Consider the following 15839-nt stretch of genomic DNA (forward strand, 5'->3'; position numbering starts at 1 on the left):
AAAGGAGGCAGGTTTCAGCTTTCTTTCTCAGCATGCCGGGGGAGATTCCCACGCTCATAAATGGCATTAATAACGTTCTCCTGCCTTTTCTGTTGTTTGGAGGCCTATCGCTGCCTGATAAAAGGAGCACTACCAGGTCACTGGTGTGAGACCTGTGCCCTTCCCTCCTCTCCATTTCCCCTGGCACTGCTCTGCAGAGCAGTGGCATGGTGAACCGGTCCTACCACATCAGACCTGGCTATGGGGTCAGGGACTTCGGCTCCTGCTCGGCCATTGTGCCCAAGCCTGGGGCTCTCAGTGGCTCCAGTGCCGTGGCCTACTGTGGGGGTGGTCCTGGGGGACCTGGCTAAAGGCGCCTCAGGGGCTTCGGCAGCTGGAGCCTGTGTGCAGCAGGGCCCCCGCGGCTTGTGGTGAGTTGTGGACGGTCCCTACATAGCAGGGGAAGCTTTGGCTACCGGGCAGGGGGCCTTTGTGGACCCAGCCTACCCTGCATCACTACCGTGATGGTCAATGAGGCCCTCCTTGCGCCCCTCAACCTGGAGATCAACCCCAGCACCCAGTGCATGAAGCACAAGGAGAAGGAGCAGATCAAGGGTCTTAACAACAAGTTCGCTGCCTTCATTGACAAGGTGGGTCTGTGGTTTGTTCCCTGGGGCTGTGGCTTAGCAAGGGGCAAGGGAATGCTTCCCAGCGATGGGCTGGAATCAAATCCCTGGAGTCCCAGTCCTGCTTCCGATTAGCATGTGGCCTGGACGATGTGGCTGAGTCAGGGTCTGGGTTCTCAAATCGCCCTGAGTGTCAAATGAATGTGAAACCTGACAGAACAGGGAGGTTTGTCACTGCTGCTCACACCATCCAGCAAGAGCTGAGTGTGCCTGCAGCCCCATCTTCTGGATCTTTCCATCACAGTGAGAGGGCCAGCGGGGGCAGAGGGGCGTCTCTGCTTCGGCTGGCATCTGAACTCCTCCTGGGGAGATGCTGCAACCCCCAGTGTGGAGAGCAGAGCCTGAGCAGAGAGGGGCCAGAGGCTCCTTGTCTGCTCCTTCCCTGTGGGGACATGGTAGGAGGGCTGGGAACTCCCAGGACTTCTGCCACCGGCATGCTCCCTCACATCCACCACTTACACAGATTAAAGACAGTGAATAGAGAACCTTAGGGGAGGGCATGGAGGGGCTGTTGAATTGCACGTTTCTGATGGGGCAGTCTCTGAGCCTGCCATCTGGATGAATCTATACCTGGTGTCCTTTGAGTGCCCCCTCTGAGACTCTGATCTCTGGGGGCGGATAGCCACTGAAGTCCAAGGGAGGAAAGTTTCCTCTTCTAGGGGTGATTGGTGTGCACATCACCACCCAGGGACTTTGTAAAAGAAGCACACTGGTGATGGTAGGTAGAGCTTTGCCCTCAGATGGACTCCGCCGGCCATAATGGACCTGTCTGACAGGGGCGCATCTGCAGGAGAAGCCACTGAACACCTGCTCCTAATATGCTTTCGGCATCCAAACCATTCTTCCTCTCCACTGGCACAAAGAAGCTAACTACAGAATCATGCAGGGTATTTGTTGCACAAGGACACCCGCAAGGGTGGAGTGGGGCGGGGGTCGAAATCCCTCCCAGGCTCTTGCCAGGCCATGTGCCCTGGCAGGGGGCTGCGTCTGCCTGCAGAGGGCAACTTTTCCTAATTTGCTCAAAAGCACGGTGAGGGTCCTGAGCATGCGGACTTGAAGGGATCTTTGCGCGTGGCTTTCTGGGCATCACCCAGGTATGCTGCCTTCTCTGTGAGGAGGGGTCGGTTCTGGTCTTAGGGGAGAGACCCACACTGTTGCCCCAGCTGTTCTCCCTCTCCTGGGGTTGCTGAAACCTCCTTCCAGCATCCTTCCCTCCTTCCAGCATCCTTCCCTCCTTCCAGCATCCTTCCCTCCTTCCAGCATCCTTCCCTTGGTGTGCAAACTGTGTCTCTGTGATGGGTTTAGGCCTGCAGAGCAGGCAAGCCAGAGAACTAACCCCAAGACCTGGGCCTGCATGTGAGAACCCCAGGCAGATGCCTTTTGGATAATCAGCTTTGGTTCCTTTTCCCACAAGTGTGGGCAATGGAGAGATGCTTTATACCAGGCTTGTACTCCTGAAGGTCAGGGCTCAAGAGATCACCTAGTTTAGGCTGGCACCTGAGTGGAGCCTGGCTGAGAGGCAGCCCCCACCACTGGACTCACTCCAGACACAGGCCCCGTGCTGAGCTTCTCGTTTGTCAAGGTCAGGGAAATTCAGATTCTTGCCTGAAATCACTCTATTAAATGTTGGTGATGAATCCAATTTTTATACACAGTGTGCAGGCCAAATAAAACATGCCTGTGGGCCAGATAGTGCCTGGGGCTGCCTGTGCTTGATTGCCGACATATTCCTGCTGTCCCAGTTTACAATGAGGCTCAGAGAGAAGGAGGCACAGTGGCCTGTTAGTGGCAGAATTAGGCAGTGAGAAATCTAACTCCTGGTCCAGGATCCCCGTCCTGGGCTCACGTGCCCCAGGGTCAGAGAGGGGGAGAGTCCTCGTGGGTCCATTTAAAAATCACTGCCATAAAAATGCACACAAACTTAGAGGCTTAAAACAACACAAATGACCTCATGAGGCTGAAATCAAGGTGTCAGCGGGGCTGCGTTTCTTTCTGGAGGCCCTAGGGAAGACCTATTTTCAGGCACACACCAGCTTTTGGCAGAATTGAGTCCCATGTAATTGAAGGACCGGGGTCCCTGTTCCCTTGCTGGCTGGCTGCCCAAGGTTGCTCCCATTTTCTGGAGGCCACCAGCCTTCCTGACTCATGGCCCTGTCTGCCTCCAGCTTCAGCGCTGGTGGGAGGGCAGAGTGTTTCTCATGATTCAAATCTCTCCTCTGCCCCTGTCTTCAGAACACGTCTCTTACTCTTCCACCTTCCTTTTCCACTTTAAAAGGTCCATGTGACTACCTTGGGGTCACCTGGATAATTTAGGAGGTATCCTGATCTTCAGGTCTATAACCTTAAATCCACCTGCAAGGTCCCTTTTGCCATGTCATATAACATATTCACAGGTTCCAGGCATTAGGATATTATGACAAATTTGAGAGGTCACTTTGGCCTACCACACATGGTCTGGGGCATTTTTGCAGGATCAGATGTTATTTCATTCTGTGCAGGAAAAATAATCATAAATAAATTGTGTGCTCTTTCTGGGAGGGAGATGGAGTGAGGGAATGTCACTTGGGGAACACTTGTGACCTGCACTTTCACACTTTGCCAAATGATTTGACTTTGCCAAAAGATAGGCTGCTACAGGTCAGGGGCCATCGCCAAGGGCAGAGAGAGCTCTGGGGAAACAGGCACCGCCCCGGCTTCCCCTGAGTCTCTTTCCCTATCTTGGGCGGCAGGTGCGCTTCCTGGAGCAGCAGAACAAGCTGCTGGAGACCAAGTGGCAGTTCTACCAGAACCGCCAGTGCTGCGAGAGCAACCTGGAGCCGCTGTTCAATGGCTACATCGAGACGCTGAGGCGGGAGGCCGAGTGTGCGGAGGCCGACAGCGGGAGGCTGGCCTCTGAGCTCAACCGCGTGCAGGAGGTGCTGGAGGGCTACAAGAAGAAGTGAGTGTGACTGGCTGTGGTGGTGACAGGTATAGGGTAGGTCTTGGCTGGGTCCATATAGCTGTCCTGGGGGCAAAGACAGCTGAAGATTGGTCATTCCGGGCTGTCAGATGGCCCTGCTTTATCAGTCTGCTGGGTCTTGTCTTGGCTTCTAGCTCTGGTAGCCCCATCCCGGGAACTAGGAAAAGATTTGGAGAGAGAAGCTCCTAGCCTGGGAGGGGTGGGGCACATATCTAGAGCACAGACTGACCCAGGGGTGGAGAGAGAGAAACAAATGGATCAGGAGCAAGGACATCAAGAGGGCTGGAGAGTAACTTGGGAATAGTCACTGCCAGGATGGGTGGAAAGGAAAAGTCCCTGGGGAGATATCTCGATGACAATCTTCTGATGTCATTCAAGGCTTCTGGATAATTCTTTCATTTGTTCTGCAGACAGATCATCAGGTCTTGGTCTGCAAGGCTCAGCAATACAAAGGCCCATGTAAAACCAACTTGTTTAGTTTGGCCATTACCTAGTTTAAACTCACTGGGTTACCTGTTAACTTGCCCCTTTTTACCCAGTAGAAATGGACAGAATAAAGGGTGATTTTGACATAACCAGTCCTGGTAATTCTAACTGGAAGTGGAATTTGTCTTGGAAGAGCAGGTTTTACCATTAGATGGACCCAGCAAAAGGTTTTCGCATCCCTGGGGCATTGCAAATGGACACACAGCTCCGTTTGTAAGTGTCAGGGTCTGTCTTCCCCTCTGGGGGCTGAGGGCTGGTAATTATAGAGCTCAGAGTTCATAGCAGTCCAAATTACCCTGTCATTAAAAAAGTTGTGAAAACAGTGCTCTGGGAACTCTGGTCTCTCTTGTCCGCTGGGGTAGGGCTGCTCCAGGTATAAGACTTCAAGGGCCAGAGCTAGAGAAGGGGCCAGGCTGTCAGAGGCCGGCTTTGGAAATGCCCCCAGCAGTCTGGGCACAATGGGTAGTTTCCAGGATGGTAAGTCCTTGGATGTTGAGGCGGGGGAGGAGAACCTTCATGGGACTTTGTGTTCTGTGTACAATTTTAGGGTTCAAAGCCCCCCTAAGGCATTGCTCTTTTATTTATCCCACAGATATTACAGAATGTCTTACTGCTCACCAGCCTACTGCTCACCAGGCCTTACTGCTCACCAGGCCTACTGCTCACCAGGTCTTACTGCTCACCAGGCCTACTGCTCACCAGGCCTTACTGCTCACCAGGCCTACTGCTCACCAGGTCTTACTGCTCACTAGGCCTACTGCTCACCAGGCCTTACTTCTCACCAGGCCCACTGCTCACCAGGCCTACTGCACACAGCCTAGTGCTCACCAGGCCTTACTGCTCACCAGGCCTATTGCTCACCAGGCCTACTGCTCACCAGGTCTTACTGCTCACCAGGCCTACTGCTCACCAGGCCTACTGCTCACCAGGCCTTACTGCTCACCAGGCCTACTGCTCACCAGGCCTACTGCTCACCAGGTCTTACTGCTCACCAGGCCTACTGCACACAAGGTGATTTAACCCTAGATGCAGAGAAATTAAATGGCTTGCCTGAGGTTTTACAGCTACTTCAGCTGAAGCTTGGACCAGAAACCAGGGACTGGGGCTCCAAGTCTGGTGTCCTTTGGCGAGTTCTTTGTGGCTGAGAAATAGAAGTCCAGAGAGGCCAAGCCACTTCTCCCACACACAAAGTCAAGCAGAAACAGGGAGTCTTGAAAACGTAGGCTTAGCTGGCCAGCCCCAAACCTTCATCCCCAGGGGCCTTCAATCTGTACTTCCTCTCTTCAGGTATAAAGAAGACATGGCACTCAGGACTATGGCTGAGAATGAGCTTGTGGTGCTGAAGAAGGTGAGCGACTCTTCCCACATGGGAAGGAATTAGATCTTGGATGCTGGAGGTCTGAGACTGGCCATCTTGCCAAGTTGGCATCAGGCCAGTTACGGTGGCTGGGCACCTGAGGCTCTGGCAAAGGGAGGCCGGCCGGTCAGCCAGGCTGTGGAAGCCCTCTCGGGCCCTGTGCAGGAGCCCAGCCTGTGCTGACAGAGGCTTTGCATAAAGAAAACCTCACATGAGGCTGTTTGGCTTTGTGTAAACTCTTCGACTAGCTGAAACAATCACTTTTAAATCAGTTCCACTCTCTTGTGGACATTGTCTCCCAGATCAGGAGGTGTTGGTTCTCAGCTTGCTCGTGATGTTATGAGCTGTGACCCAATTGCAGATGATGAAAAAACCAGAAGGAAAAACTGCTAATGATTTAGCTTTGGTTTCAAATTTGTGAGTTGAAGCATATATTAAGGCTCTTTAACTAGACATCTTATTTGTGAGTAATCATGGAATGGAGAGAGGGCTGGTAGAAAATCTGCCAAGAGAAGGATGACCTTGGTCTCAGGCTGGACAGTCAGCTCCTTGGATGTTCATTGGGTGTTGCTTGACCTGGGTGCCAGAGACGACCTGCTGGAGGGCTACACTCATGGCTCTGTGGCTGCCCATGGTCATGCTCTGTGGGCCAGTTTGATTCAGTAGCAGCAACCTGACATTTTGGGCCGTGATGTTAGGCTACCTGCTTCAGCAAGAGCCTCAGTTCTGGAGGAAGCAGAAAAAAGTCTGTAGGAGCCAGACTTCTTTATACTTCCTATACCAGATGTTCTCCCTGATGTTCATGTGATGGAGAGGGCTGGGCCAGAGATGGTATCAGGCCCCCTGTAGAGTGCAGAGTTCCGGGGCACTGAATGACCCTGTGACTCCCTCTCCTGTGTGTCTCCACCAGGACATAGACTGCACCTATCTGCACAAGGCCGACCTGGAGGCCAACGTGGAGGTGCTGAGGGAGGAGATGGGCTTCCTGCAGACCCTGTACGATGAGGTGAGTCTCTCCCCATCTCCACAGGTGGGTTATACCTGTTCTGGTTTTTTGGTTGTAGAGAAAGTTGTCCATTCCTTATCTTCCAGGGCCTAAGCATCCTTTCCTCTGTGACCAGTGGAGACTTTTCTCTTGTTTGGATCCCTTTTCAAAATGGAAATGGGTGATGCCCTTCCTTTAAGATGATTTTAAAGAGTGGGGTTCATTGCTTGTCTATACAGCACAACATGAAGTTAGAGATTTAACAATATAGGTATAGGTATAGAGATAAAATAACAATAACAAACAAATAACAATTATTAATTCAGATAGTGTGAAAACACTTAGAAAGTCCAGGACCCTAAATCTGTCCATTGTCTGGCTGGTTGGATTATATAGATAGCTACAGCTGATCTGGATAGCTCAGGCCCAGGTGGAATGGTCCAATTTATCCCTGTCTATAGAAATATGCCTTTGTCGATCCAGGCATTAATGGGATTCCATCTTACTCACTACCTTGAGGCCATGGTCCAAATACCAGCCTTTTCCTCTTAAAGCTACACTTTAAAAATTTTCCTGACTTGCCAGTAGTTTTCTAACTTATTTCCTCAAGTTTCAGATTGGGACTGTTTTTTGGATTATGTGCAGAGACAGTAATTGGAAGGGGATTTGGAGCTGAGGGCACTGGTTGTTGTCCCTACAGGAAATCTACTTCCTTCAGTCGCACATCTCTTGACACCTCAGTGGTGGGCAAGATGGACAACAGCCGGGAGCTCAATATGGACTCGGTCGTGGCCGAGATCAAGGCTCAGTATGATGAAGTCGCCAGCTGCAGCCGGGCTGAGGCCGAATCCTGGTACCAAACCAAGGTGAACTAGAGGGCTGGGCTCCCCGTTGGCCAGAAGGATAGTTGGAACCTGGAGCTTCCCTGGGAAATGCACCCAGAGGGGCTACTGTGGAGGTCTCAGCAGGGCAGGGGAAGGAGGAGGGCTGGCTCTGCATAGTGATGTCCCAGCACCCGCTCTAGCCACGTACAATCATCGGCTGTTCCTGGGTGTCACCACCAGAGGTGGTGAAGGAGGTGAAGGCCACCGTGACCCAGCAGGGTGAGAACCTCCGCAGAACCACGGAGGAGCTCAGCGAGCTGAACTGCATGATCCAGAGGCTGACGGCGGAGGTGGAGCGTGCCAAGCAGCAGGTCCGGGAGCCCCAGCTTGGTGCACCTGCTGTTTCTGGCCTTTTTTCTGCTTTTCTTCTACTTTGAGGGGCTGCTGCTATCTTGAGAGATGCTTATATTTCAGCCACCTGCATCTGAAGGATCAGTAGTGCACAAAACATTGTAGGGAGAGGCTTGGCTGATTTACCTTTTCTGAATTCTGTTCTTATTCCCTGCATATCTTTCACTGTCTCTCTCCTCTAACATACCTTAGACAACATGTCTAGTGCAGGTTGTCTCCTGCTGTCTCCTCCTTTCCCCACTCTCAGTGTGGACTCAAGGTGTGCAGGTCTGAGCTGATCACGCACTGCTCTGTTTGAAGTGCACATTACCGCTCTCTGTGCATTTCTGTAATTTAAAATTGTTAAGGACGCTTCATTCCATTCCCCTCCACCTCCAGCACTCATTCTCATGTATTTAGCATATGTCCTTATAGTCCCTCTTTCATACCTATATTCATATGTACATATACATTAAAATAGATTTTTTTAGATTTTAAAATAAACTTTTTAGTGTTTTAAGTGTACATAGTGACATTATGCTATAAATCTCACTTTGATTCTTTCCTTTTGCCAATTAGATGGTTTTGAAATCCATGCATGTTGATATAAATAATTTGTTTCATTATTTCTGTTGTTATTGAATTTTATGATATTCATAAACCATTTACCTATCCATTCCCCTGCTGATGGATACTTGGCTTGCTTCCAAGTCTTTATTACTACAACTGTTTGTATCACGAACATTTTCATAGGTTTTTATACTTGTCCATGTGCACCTACATGAGAGATGTTTTGAAGGTATAAAGCAAGAAATGGAATTGTTGAGTTGTAAATAGCCCCTTACTTGCCATGAGTACCTCGGAGTGCTGTGCCAGCATACGTGCCCATTATCGGCAAGTGAGGACTTCTACTCCAGTGCTTGCTATTATTAGACCTCCGAATTCTTATGGCTCTAATAGGTATAAACCAGCATCTAACTGTTATTTTAATTTTCATTTCTCTGGTTAACTAGTGTCCTCACACACTTGCTACTATTTGCGTTTGCCTATCTAAGAATTGCCTGTTCATAGCATCTGTCCATTTTCTTCTTGTGTTCCTGTCTTTTTTTTTTCTTGGTGATTTGCAGTATTCCCTTGTCTATTTTATCTAGATTGTAACCTTTTGTCAGTTATATGTGCTGCAATTCATCTTCTCTTAACCTGTCACTTGTCTGTTTGCTTTGCTCTGGTGTCCTTTGTTGACCAGAAATCTTTAATCTGAATGTGGCCAAATCCATCAGTTCTTACCTGAATGGTTTATACTGATGGAGGTATGAATTATAGAGGTATCATCTTACATTTTTGCCCAATATTAGTTTTATAGTTTTATTTCTCACAGTTAGGCCTTTGGTCCATCTGAACTTTATTTTTTGTATATATAGGGAGTAGGGTTTCAATTGCATTCTTCTACATATAGTAAGGAAATGTGTTATATACTTTGTTCTTTGCTCACTGGTCTGTGATTGTACATCTGTCATAATACTGAGGTCCCCCATATACCTGGCTCAGTTTCTGTCCTTTCCCTCTGTGTAGCTGTTCTCAATTGTGGAAGATGTATCACAACTGATTTGTTATTATTAATAGCTCAGGTTATGAAATATGGGAATGGTTTATTTTCTAGAAGTGAAATTAGAGAAGATTAGAAATTACCCTCACTGGCATTCTGACATGCTTTTTTAAAAATGCCTCTTCTATTGTGGTAAAAACACTTGAGATCTACCTTCTTAACAAGTTTTTAACCATACATCATTGTTGAGCCATTGATCCATACAATGGATCTCTAGAATTCATTCATCCTGCTTAAATGAGACTTTATGCTATTGATTAGTAATCCCCCATTTCTCACTCCTTCCAGCCACTGGTAGCCACCATTCCACTCTTTGATTCTATGAATTTTATTATTTTAGATATATCATATAAGGGGAATCATGCAGTGTCTGGCTTATTACAGTTAGCATAATGTCCTCAAGGTCCATCCACATTGTTTCATATTGTAGAATTTCCTTCTTTTTAAAGGCTGAATAGTATGTCACTGTATGTATATACCACATGTTCTTTATCAATGGACCTTTAAGTTGTTTCTACATCTTGGCTATTGTGAATAGTGCTGTGATGAATGTGGGAGTGCTAATATCTCACTGAGATCCTGCTTTCCATTCCTTTGGATAAATACTCAGAAGTGGGATTGCTGGGTCATATGGTAGTTCTAGTTTTAATTTTTGGAGGAACCTCCATACTGTTTTCCATGGGCTGTGCTATTTTGCATTCCCACCAACAGTGTGCAGGGGGTTCAATTTCTCCACATCCTTGTCAACACTTGTCTTTTTTTTTTTTTTTTATCATAGCCAACCCGACAGGTGTGAGGTGATTCTCATTGTGTTTTTGATTTGCATCTCCTTGGCAATTAGTGATTTTTTCATATACCTGTTGGCCATTTATACATCTTTTTTGAGAAATGCCTGTTCTTAGAGTTTTTTTGGCTATTGAGCTGTAGGAATTCCCTATGCTTCTTAAGTGGGGCGGAAGGTACAAGCTGTAGTTAGTGTGTCGGACATTGTAAATGGGAACTTCTTTCAGCATGCTGATCTCAAGGGGACCCGTACAGTGGCTTCTGAACACCTTGGTTTGGCACTAATTAATTGGGTAGCTTAGGGCAACTCACAGCCTCTCTGAATTTCAATTTCTTCATCTATGCAATGGGAACAGCAATGCCTGGTCTGACAAGCTCAAAGAGTAACTTGAAGGTCCAATAAGATAACATCTGTGAAAGTGTCTTGTGAACTTAACAACAGCAGACAAATATGAGATGATACCACTATCAGCAGTCCTGTTCCAGTGCTAACACTTCCTCCCTCTCATGGCTCACCATGGACCTGGGTTTTACAGTAGAGTGGTACGAAAATGAATGAGGAACATTCCAAATGGCTGTTATTTCCCTGCCTACCTAATGTCAAAGTTGACCATCTTGGATTGAGGTGAAATGGGATGCCCAAGGCCGCGGGAGACCCACCGGGGTTTCCACAGCCTGTACCTTTCTCAGGTGCCTTCCTGCCTCACCTTCCCCACAGCGCTGCAAGCTGGAGGCTGCTGTGGCCCAGGCTGAGCAGCAGGGGAAGGCCGCCCTCAGTGATGCACTGCAAGCTGGCAGGGCTGGAGGAGGCCCTGCAGAAGGCCAAGCAGGACATGGCCTGCCTGCTCAAGGAGTACCAGGAGGTGATGAACTCCAAGCTGGGCCTGGACTTGGAAATTGCCACTTATCGCAAACTGCTGGAGGGCGAGGAGAGCCGGTAAGCATGGGGCTCAGGGCCACTTCACATCCCTGCTCAGGGCTAGGAGTGTGCCTCACCGAACTCTAATCTTCCAGGCAGAGAACATTCACACTGGGAAAGACAGAGATCACCGAGTCCAACCATTTCCCCTTTTCATATAGGAAAACTGAGGCCCAGAGAGGGAAAGGGACTTGTCCAAGATCACAGCTAGTTAGAGGCTAAGCTAAAATTATCCCAGTTTCCTGTTATCTTTTCCCTCCTACTCCCTCCCTCCAGCTGCACCTGAAGCCCATTCCAAGGCCACTACTTTACCCTGCTGGCTGAAAGGACGTCTCTGCAATTACATCTCAGTGGGTTGTGAAAGGTAGAATCATTCAGAAGACTAGTTAAAGCCTTTTAATTTGGGGTGTGCAGATGAGGAGTCCTATCAACCTAGGCAGTCTGGTGTTCAGGACCAGCAAATAGAAATGAGCAGCTCCGGGTCCTTGCTTAGCAAGGGAAGCCGGGGGCAGACATCAGTTCCTCCTTGGCATGTCTGGGGTTGGTGCTCCAGGGAGGCTGCTGGAGGCTTCCCAGAGGAGGTGGTGGAGGAGCTGAGGGGTGGGATAGGGTGGGACATGTCAGGCTGTGCAGATAGTTTGAGCCAAGAATTAGGGGCAGGTGAAGTCAGCACAGCAAAGAGCAAGTGGATTTACACTTGGGATGGTGGCTGGGCCTCTCACCTTGAGGTAGCCACATTGTCATTGCCACGTAACTGGGTCCCATCACAGGGGCACAGCCTAGACTGGGGGTAGAATATAAGAGTTAAGATCACGGGCTGTGAGTCAGCCCCCCTGGGTTCAGATCCCAGCTCTGCCACTTACTAGCTATGCACCTCTATGCCTCAGTGTCCTAATCTATAAAGCAAAATGATCAGAAAACCCGGCACTTTAGGCTGTTGCAGGATTACATAAGTTAATAGAACATAGTTAACACAAGTTATTACCAGAATAAGAATATCTCTATCCAGGCTAACCAGGTAAGGCTGTACCTACAGAAAGGCTCCTTATTATCCTGGTTAGTGTTGGAAAGCTGACGTGTATGACACCGAAGGCAGTGGGCCATGCTGCTGGATTTGCACCATGCTTGACTGAAGCAGGCAAACTTTTCTGTCCACTTCCTCAGGACTTCGGATACAGGCACCAGAGCTATCTCCTCCTCTGCATTTTTAAGCCCCCAACTCACTCACCAGCATTCAGTGAGGCACTCGGCGTTTGCACCATGAAACTTACTTTCATTATGGTAGTAATAATCATTAGTGTACTAATAATTCAATTATATAATGAATGCACTGTTGCCAACTCGTGAGATTTTGAAAAGTGGTGTAGTGTGTTGTACTTTGCATGTTGTGGCCACTGACCTTTTAATAGACCTTCTCCTCTGGGCATTTAACGTGTTGAATTGGATTATACAAGTAATGCTCATTGCAGAATATACAGAAAAGAGGATAATAAAAGCTTCCTTAATCACTCAACCTGGAGATTTGCTGCCAGTATTGTGACTCAACAGGTGCCATGATGGGCATTGGCTAGAATCTTCTGGAATAACATGGTTCTAAGGCTGTGGCAAAGTCAGATTCATGTGGCAGGAAAGTAAGCCCAAAGCATATACCCTGATTGAAAAGCTGTGGTGCACAGAAGTGCTCTGAGTTGGGTAGAATAAGTCAGGCTGGAGCTTTAGTGGAAGAAAAGGGTTGAAGCTAGGGGTTAAAAATGGGGATACAGAACAGAAGGTGCAGGTAGGTGTAGGAAGTGGGAGAGGTTATGAAGAGCCTGCTATGGTGGTGTGAATGTCTCACCATTAATGACGTGTTTATAGTGTAAATTGCAAACACTTAGAATGGGTTTACTGTGTGCCATGCTCTATTTGTAGGCACATGACCTGTAGAGCTTACAACAATCCTAGAAGATGGGTATTATCATCCTCACTTCATGACTGAGGAAACTGAGGCACAGAAAGGTCAGGTGACTTGCCCCAGGTCACCCAACCAGTAAGAGGCTCAGCCAGATTTGAGCCCAGGCATCCTGGCTCCACAGTCCAGGCTCTTACCCACTCCATTCTCCAGCCTCCTGCATTTATCAGTCAGGTGGATATCTGGGATAACTTTTACAATTGTGGGATAAAAATAGATCAGCTTGGGTGAACGGCAAACTTTTTTCCACCCAGGGGTGTCCAGCTAGGCAGTAGTTGCTCCCTTTACCTATTTGTTGACTTTGCTGGAATTTCTAGCCACGGGACAGGGAGGACGACCCCCATCTCTGCCTCTCATACACCACGCTTCCCTGGCCAAGAAGCAAACAAGACATGACTGGCCTTTTGGATCCTGCAACCTAACTTTCCCCTATCTTTTGGGGGTCCCACGGAGCAGTGCAGACACTGATGCTGCCTGTGGAGGGTGGGCAGCATGCCCTGGACCCTCATCTCCCCTCCCTCCTTCAGGATAGAGGAGAATAGGCCTGTTGCATGAGGCAGAATTCGGTTCTAACCCTCACTCTCTCCTCGCCCCTGCAGGTTGTGTGAAGGTGTGGGCTCGGTCAACATCTGTAAGTTGCGTGTGTGTGGCTGTGGTTCCTTTGGGAGTCAGTAGTGTTAATGTTGCATTGCATCTAATGGGTGACAGAACCTCTGACTGTGGGGCACTGGGCAGGGAGGATAGGAGCTGAGGTCTCTGGGATCTGGGTCAATGGATGGTTTGAAATATTTGGCTCCTTCTTGGATTCATTTGGACCATCCATGAAGCCTAAGCTAATGAAAGTGCTAATTTCTGCCCCCCTAACTGGTTCTGCAAAAAGAGCATAAGTCTTTCAGTTACACACAGAATATGCCTCAAGTGGTACAACGTTTTAATAAGAAGAAACACCAGATGTCTATTCTGATCATCTGGGGCCACTGCAAGGAAGCTCTTAAATCTTTATCTTCAATAATCCAATGTGTACACAGCCCCTAGGCTAGGTGTCTCTCTGCTCCCCTCGTCTTTCCAGAAACCATATTTCTAGATGATTTCGGCACGGTGATCCTTCAGTTGCTTGAAGAGGTATAAACATATCTCAGTCATCTGGTTCAAGTAGAGTTAGGTGTCTGGTTTACTAAACACACCACTTCAAGAAGCTTATGGCAATGAGTTTACACCTGTCTATAGCCTAAAAGATTCATGTTGCTGGTCCTTCCGAGTGTGAAGAGAGTTAATCATTGGTTTCAATACATTCTGGATCATTCCATGTTGGGATAGAAGAGAATTCTGACCCGGTGTCTCCATCCACAGGTGTGAGTCATTCCCAGGGCAGCGTGGTCTGTGGGGACCTCAGTGCCACTGTCCCTCTTGGCCTGGGGGGCATGGCCATCAGCAGCAGGGCCCTCTGTGTGCCTTCCGTAGTGGGGGCCTGCTCCAGTGCGGGATGGGTGCGGTTTGCATAGAGGTGGCGGGGCTCTTGGCGAGGGTGGGGAGCAGGTGCGGGAAAGGTTTTCTTTCTCAGGTTCAACTGACAGTTGAGTAATTTCCCCTTACTGGGGACCCAGGATAACTATCCAATTCCTCTCTTGTTGCAGTTAATGATTTACTCTTTGAGTGTAAACCCTGGTTTGGCATATGGCCACTTCCATGGTTCTTCTCTCTGTGTGGTCCAGGAAAGAGGTGTAAAGGCTTTTTGATACAAACTGCTTAGTTACTTTCTTCCCCAACTAACTTCAGGTTAGCAGACACTGAGTACTGATGTGTGCCACACCCTCTGGGACAGGAGCCAGATGGAGGGATGGCAGTGTGTGGGTGAGCCTCTGCCCTGGGGTGAGGGACTGTGCGCGCTGCCTCAGTGTCGAGGGGCTGCGGGGAAAGTGGAGCTGGGGCTCCAGGAGGTCCCTCACTCATCTGAGGGATTGTAGTTCCCAGAGTGCCCCTCAGCAATTCGTATGTCAGGATGGGAAGACTGAAGCTAATGGTTGAGGTTTTTACTGTTGGTGGTCTGGAATTTTACTGTATTTGGGCGAGTCCTGTGTGCTGCTTCTCTCTTTCAGTTTGCATGATTAATGTCAATGGCGACAAGTGTTCCAGTAGCCAAGTCGATGCCTGCCTCCTTCCTTGTTTACCTAGCCCACCAGGAGCCCTGCTGTTTCAGGGCTTCTCCAAGTGTGGGCCGTGGACCACCACCACAGCGGGACTCCCCGGGGGGATACTTTTTAAATATGCAAATCTCGGGTTCCGTCCAAATTACTGAATCACGAAGAAGTACCATGTTTGGGTTGAGCCCAGGACTCCGAATTTAAACAAGCTCCCAGGTGATTCCTATAGGAACTAAAGCTGAGAACCACTGGTTTATGTGGGTGGAGGGATTAGGAGGGTCAGATCATTCTGGCCGTGGAGTTGACCTTCGCTCTGATTCTCACAGGGTGAGATTAATCTCTCTGCATTTCTCCTTGGACTTTGCTGAAACGTCAGAGTCAGTCTGGGCCACCCACATTGGGGTGGGGTGGGAGAAAAGGTAGGAAAGGGGAGCAGAAGGGAGCCTGTATTCATAAGCACCTGCTAAGTGTCTCACACATCATATATGTATTTCATTCATTGCTCACAGCAACAGTATTATTATCTCCATCTTATGGATGAGGAAATTAAGGCCAGAGAAGTTAAGTAGCTTTACTAAGGTTAGACAGTCCAGGATCCAAATGAAGGCCTAAGGAATGCCAAAGTCGTATCCTTCCCACTGCCTCAGCCCCACTGTTCCTTCAGACTAAACATCCTGGCCACCAGAATGCTCCCGAGTGAGGGGTTCTAACAGATCTGGCCTTACCAGTGTGACACTTCAGAGGTAAGAGATGGAAGGTGACATAAAGGATCC

General features: G+C 48.8%; 1 pseudogene; it reads left to right on the plus strand.

The window, feature by feature from the left end:
• Positions 1 to 206: 206 nt before the first annotated feature.
• Positions 207 to 14427, plus strand: LOC118927230 (keratin, type II cuticular Hb5-like; annotated as a pseudogene).
• The last annotated feature ends 1412 nt before the right edge of the window (positions 14428 to 15839 follow it).

Source organism: Manis pentadactyla, chromosome 10 (assembly GCF_030020395.1).
Source record: "Manis pentadactyla isolate mManPen7 chromosome 10, mManPen7.hap1, whole genome shotgun sequence".
Classification (NCBI taxonomy): domain Eukaryota; kingdom Metazoa; phylum Chordata; class Mammalia; order Pholidota; family Manidae; genus Manis; species Manis pentadactyla.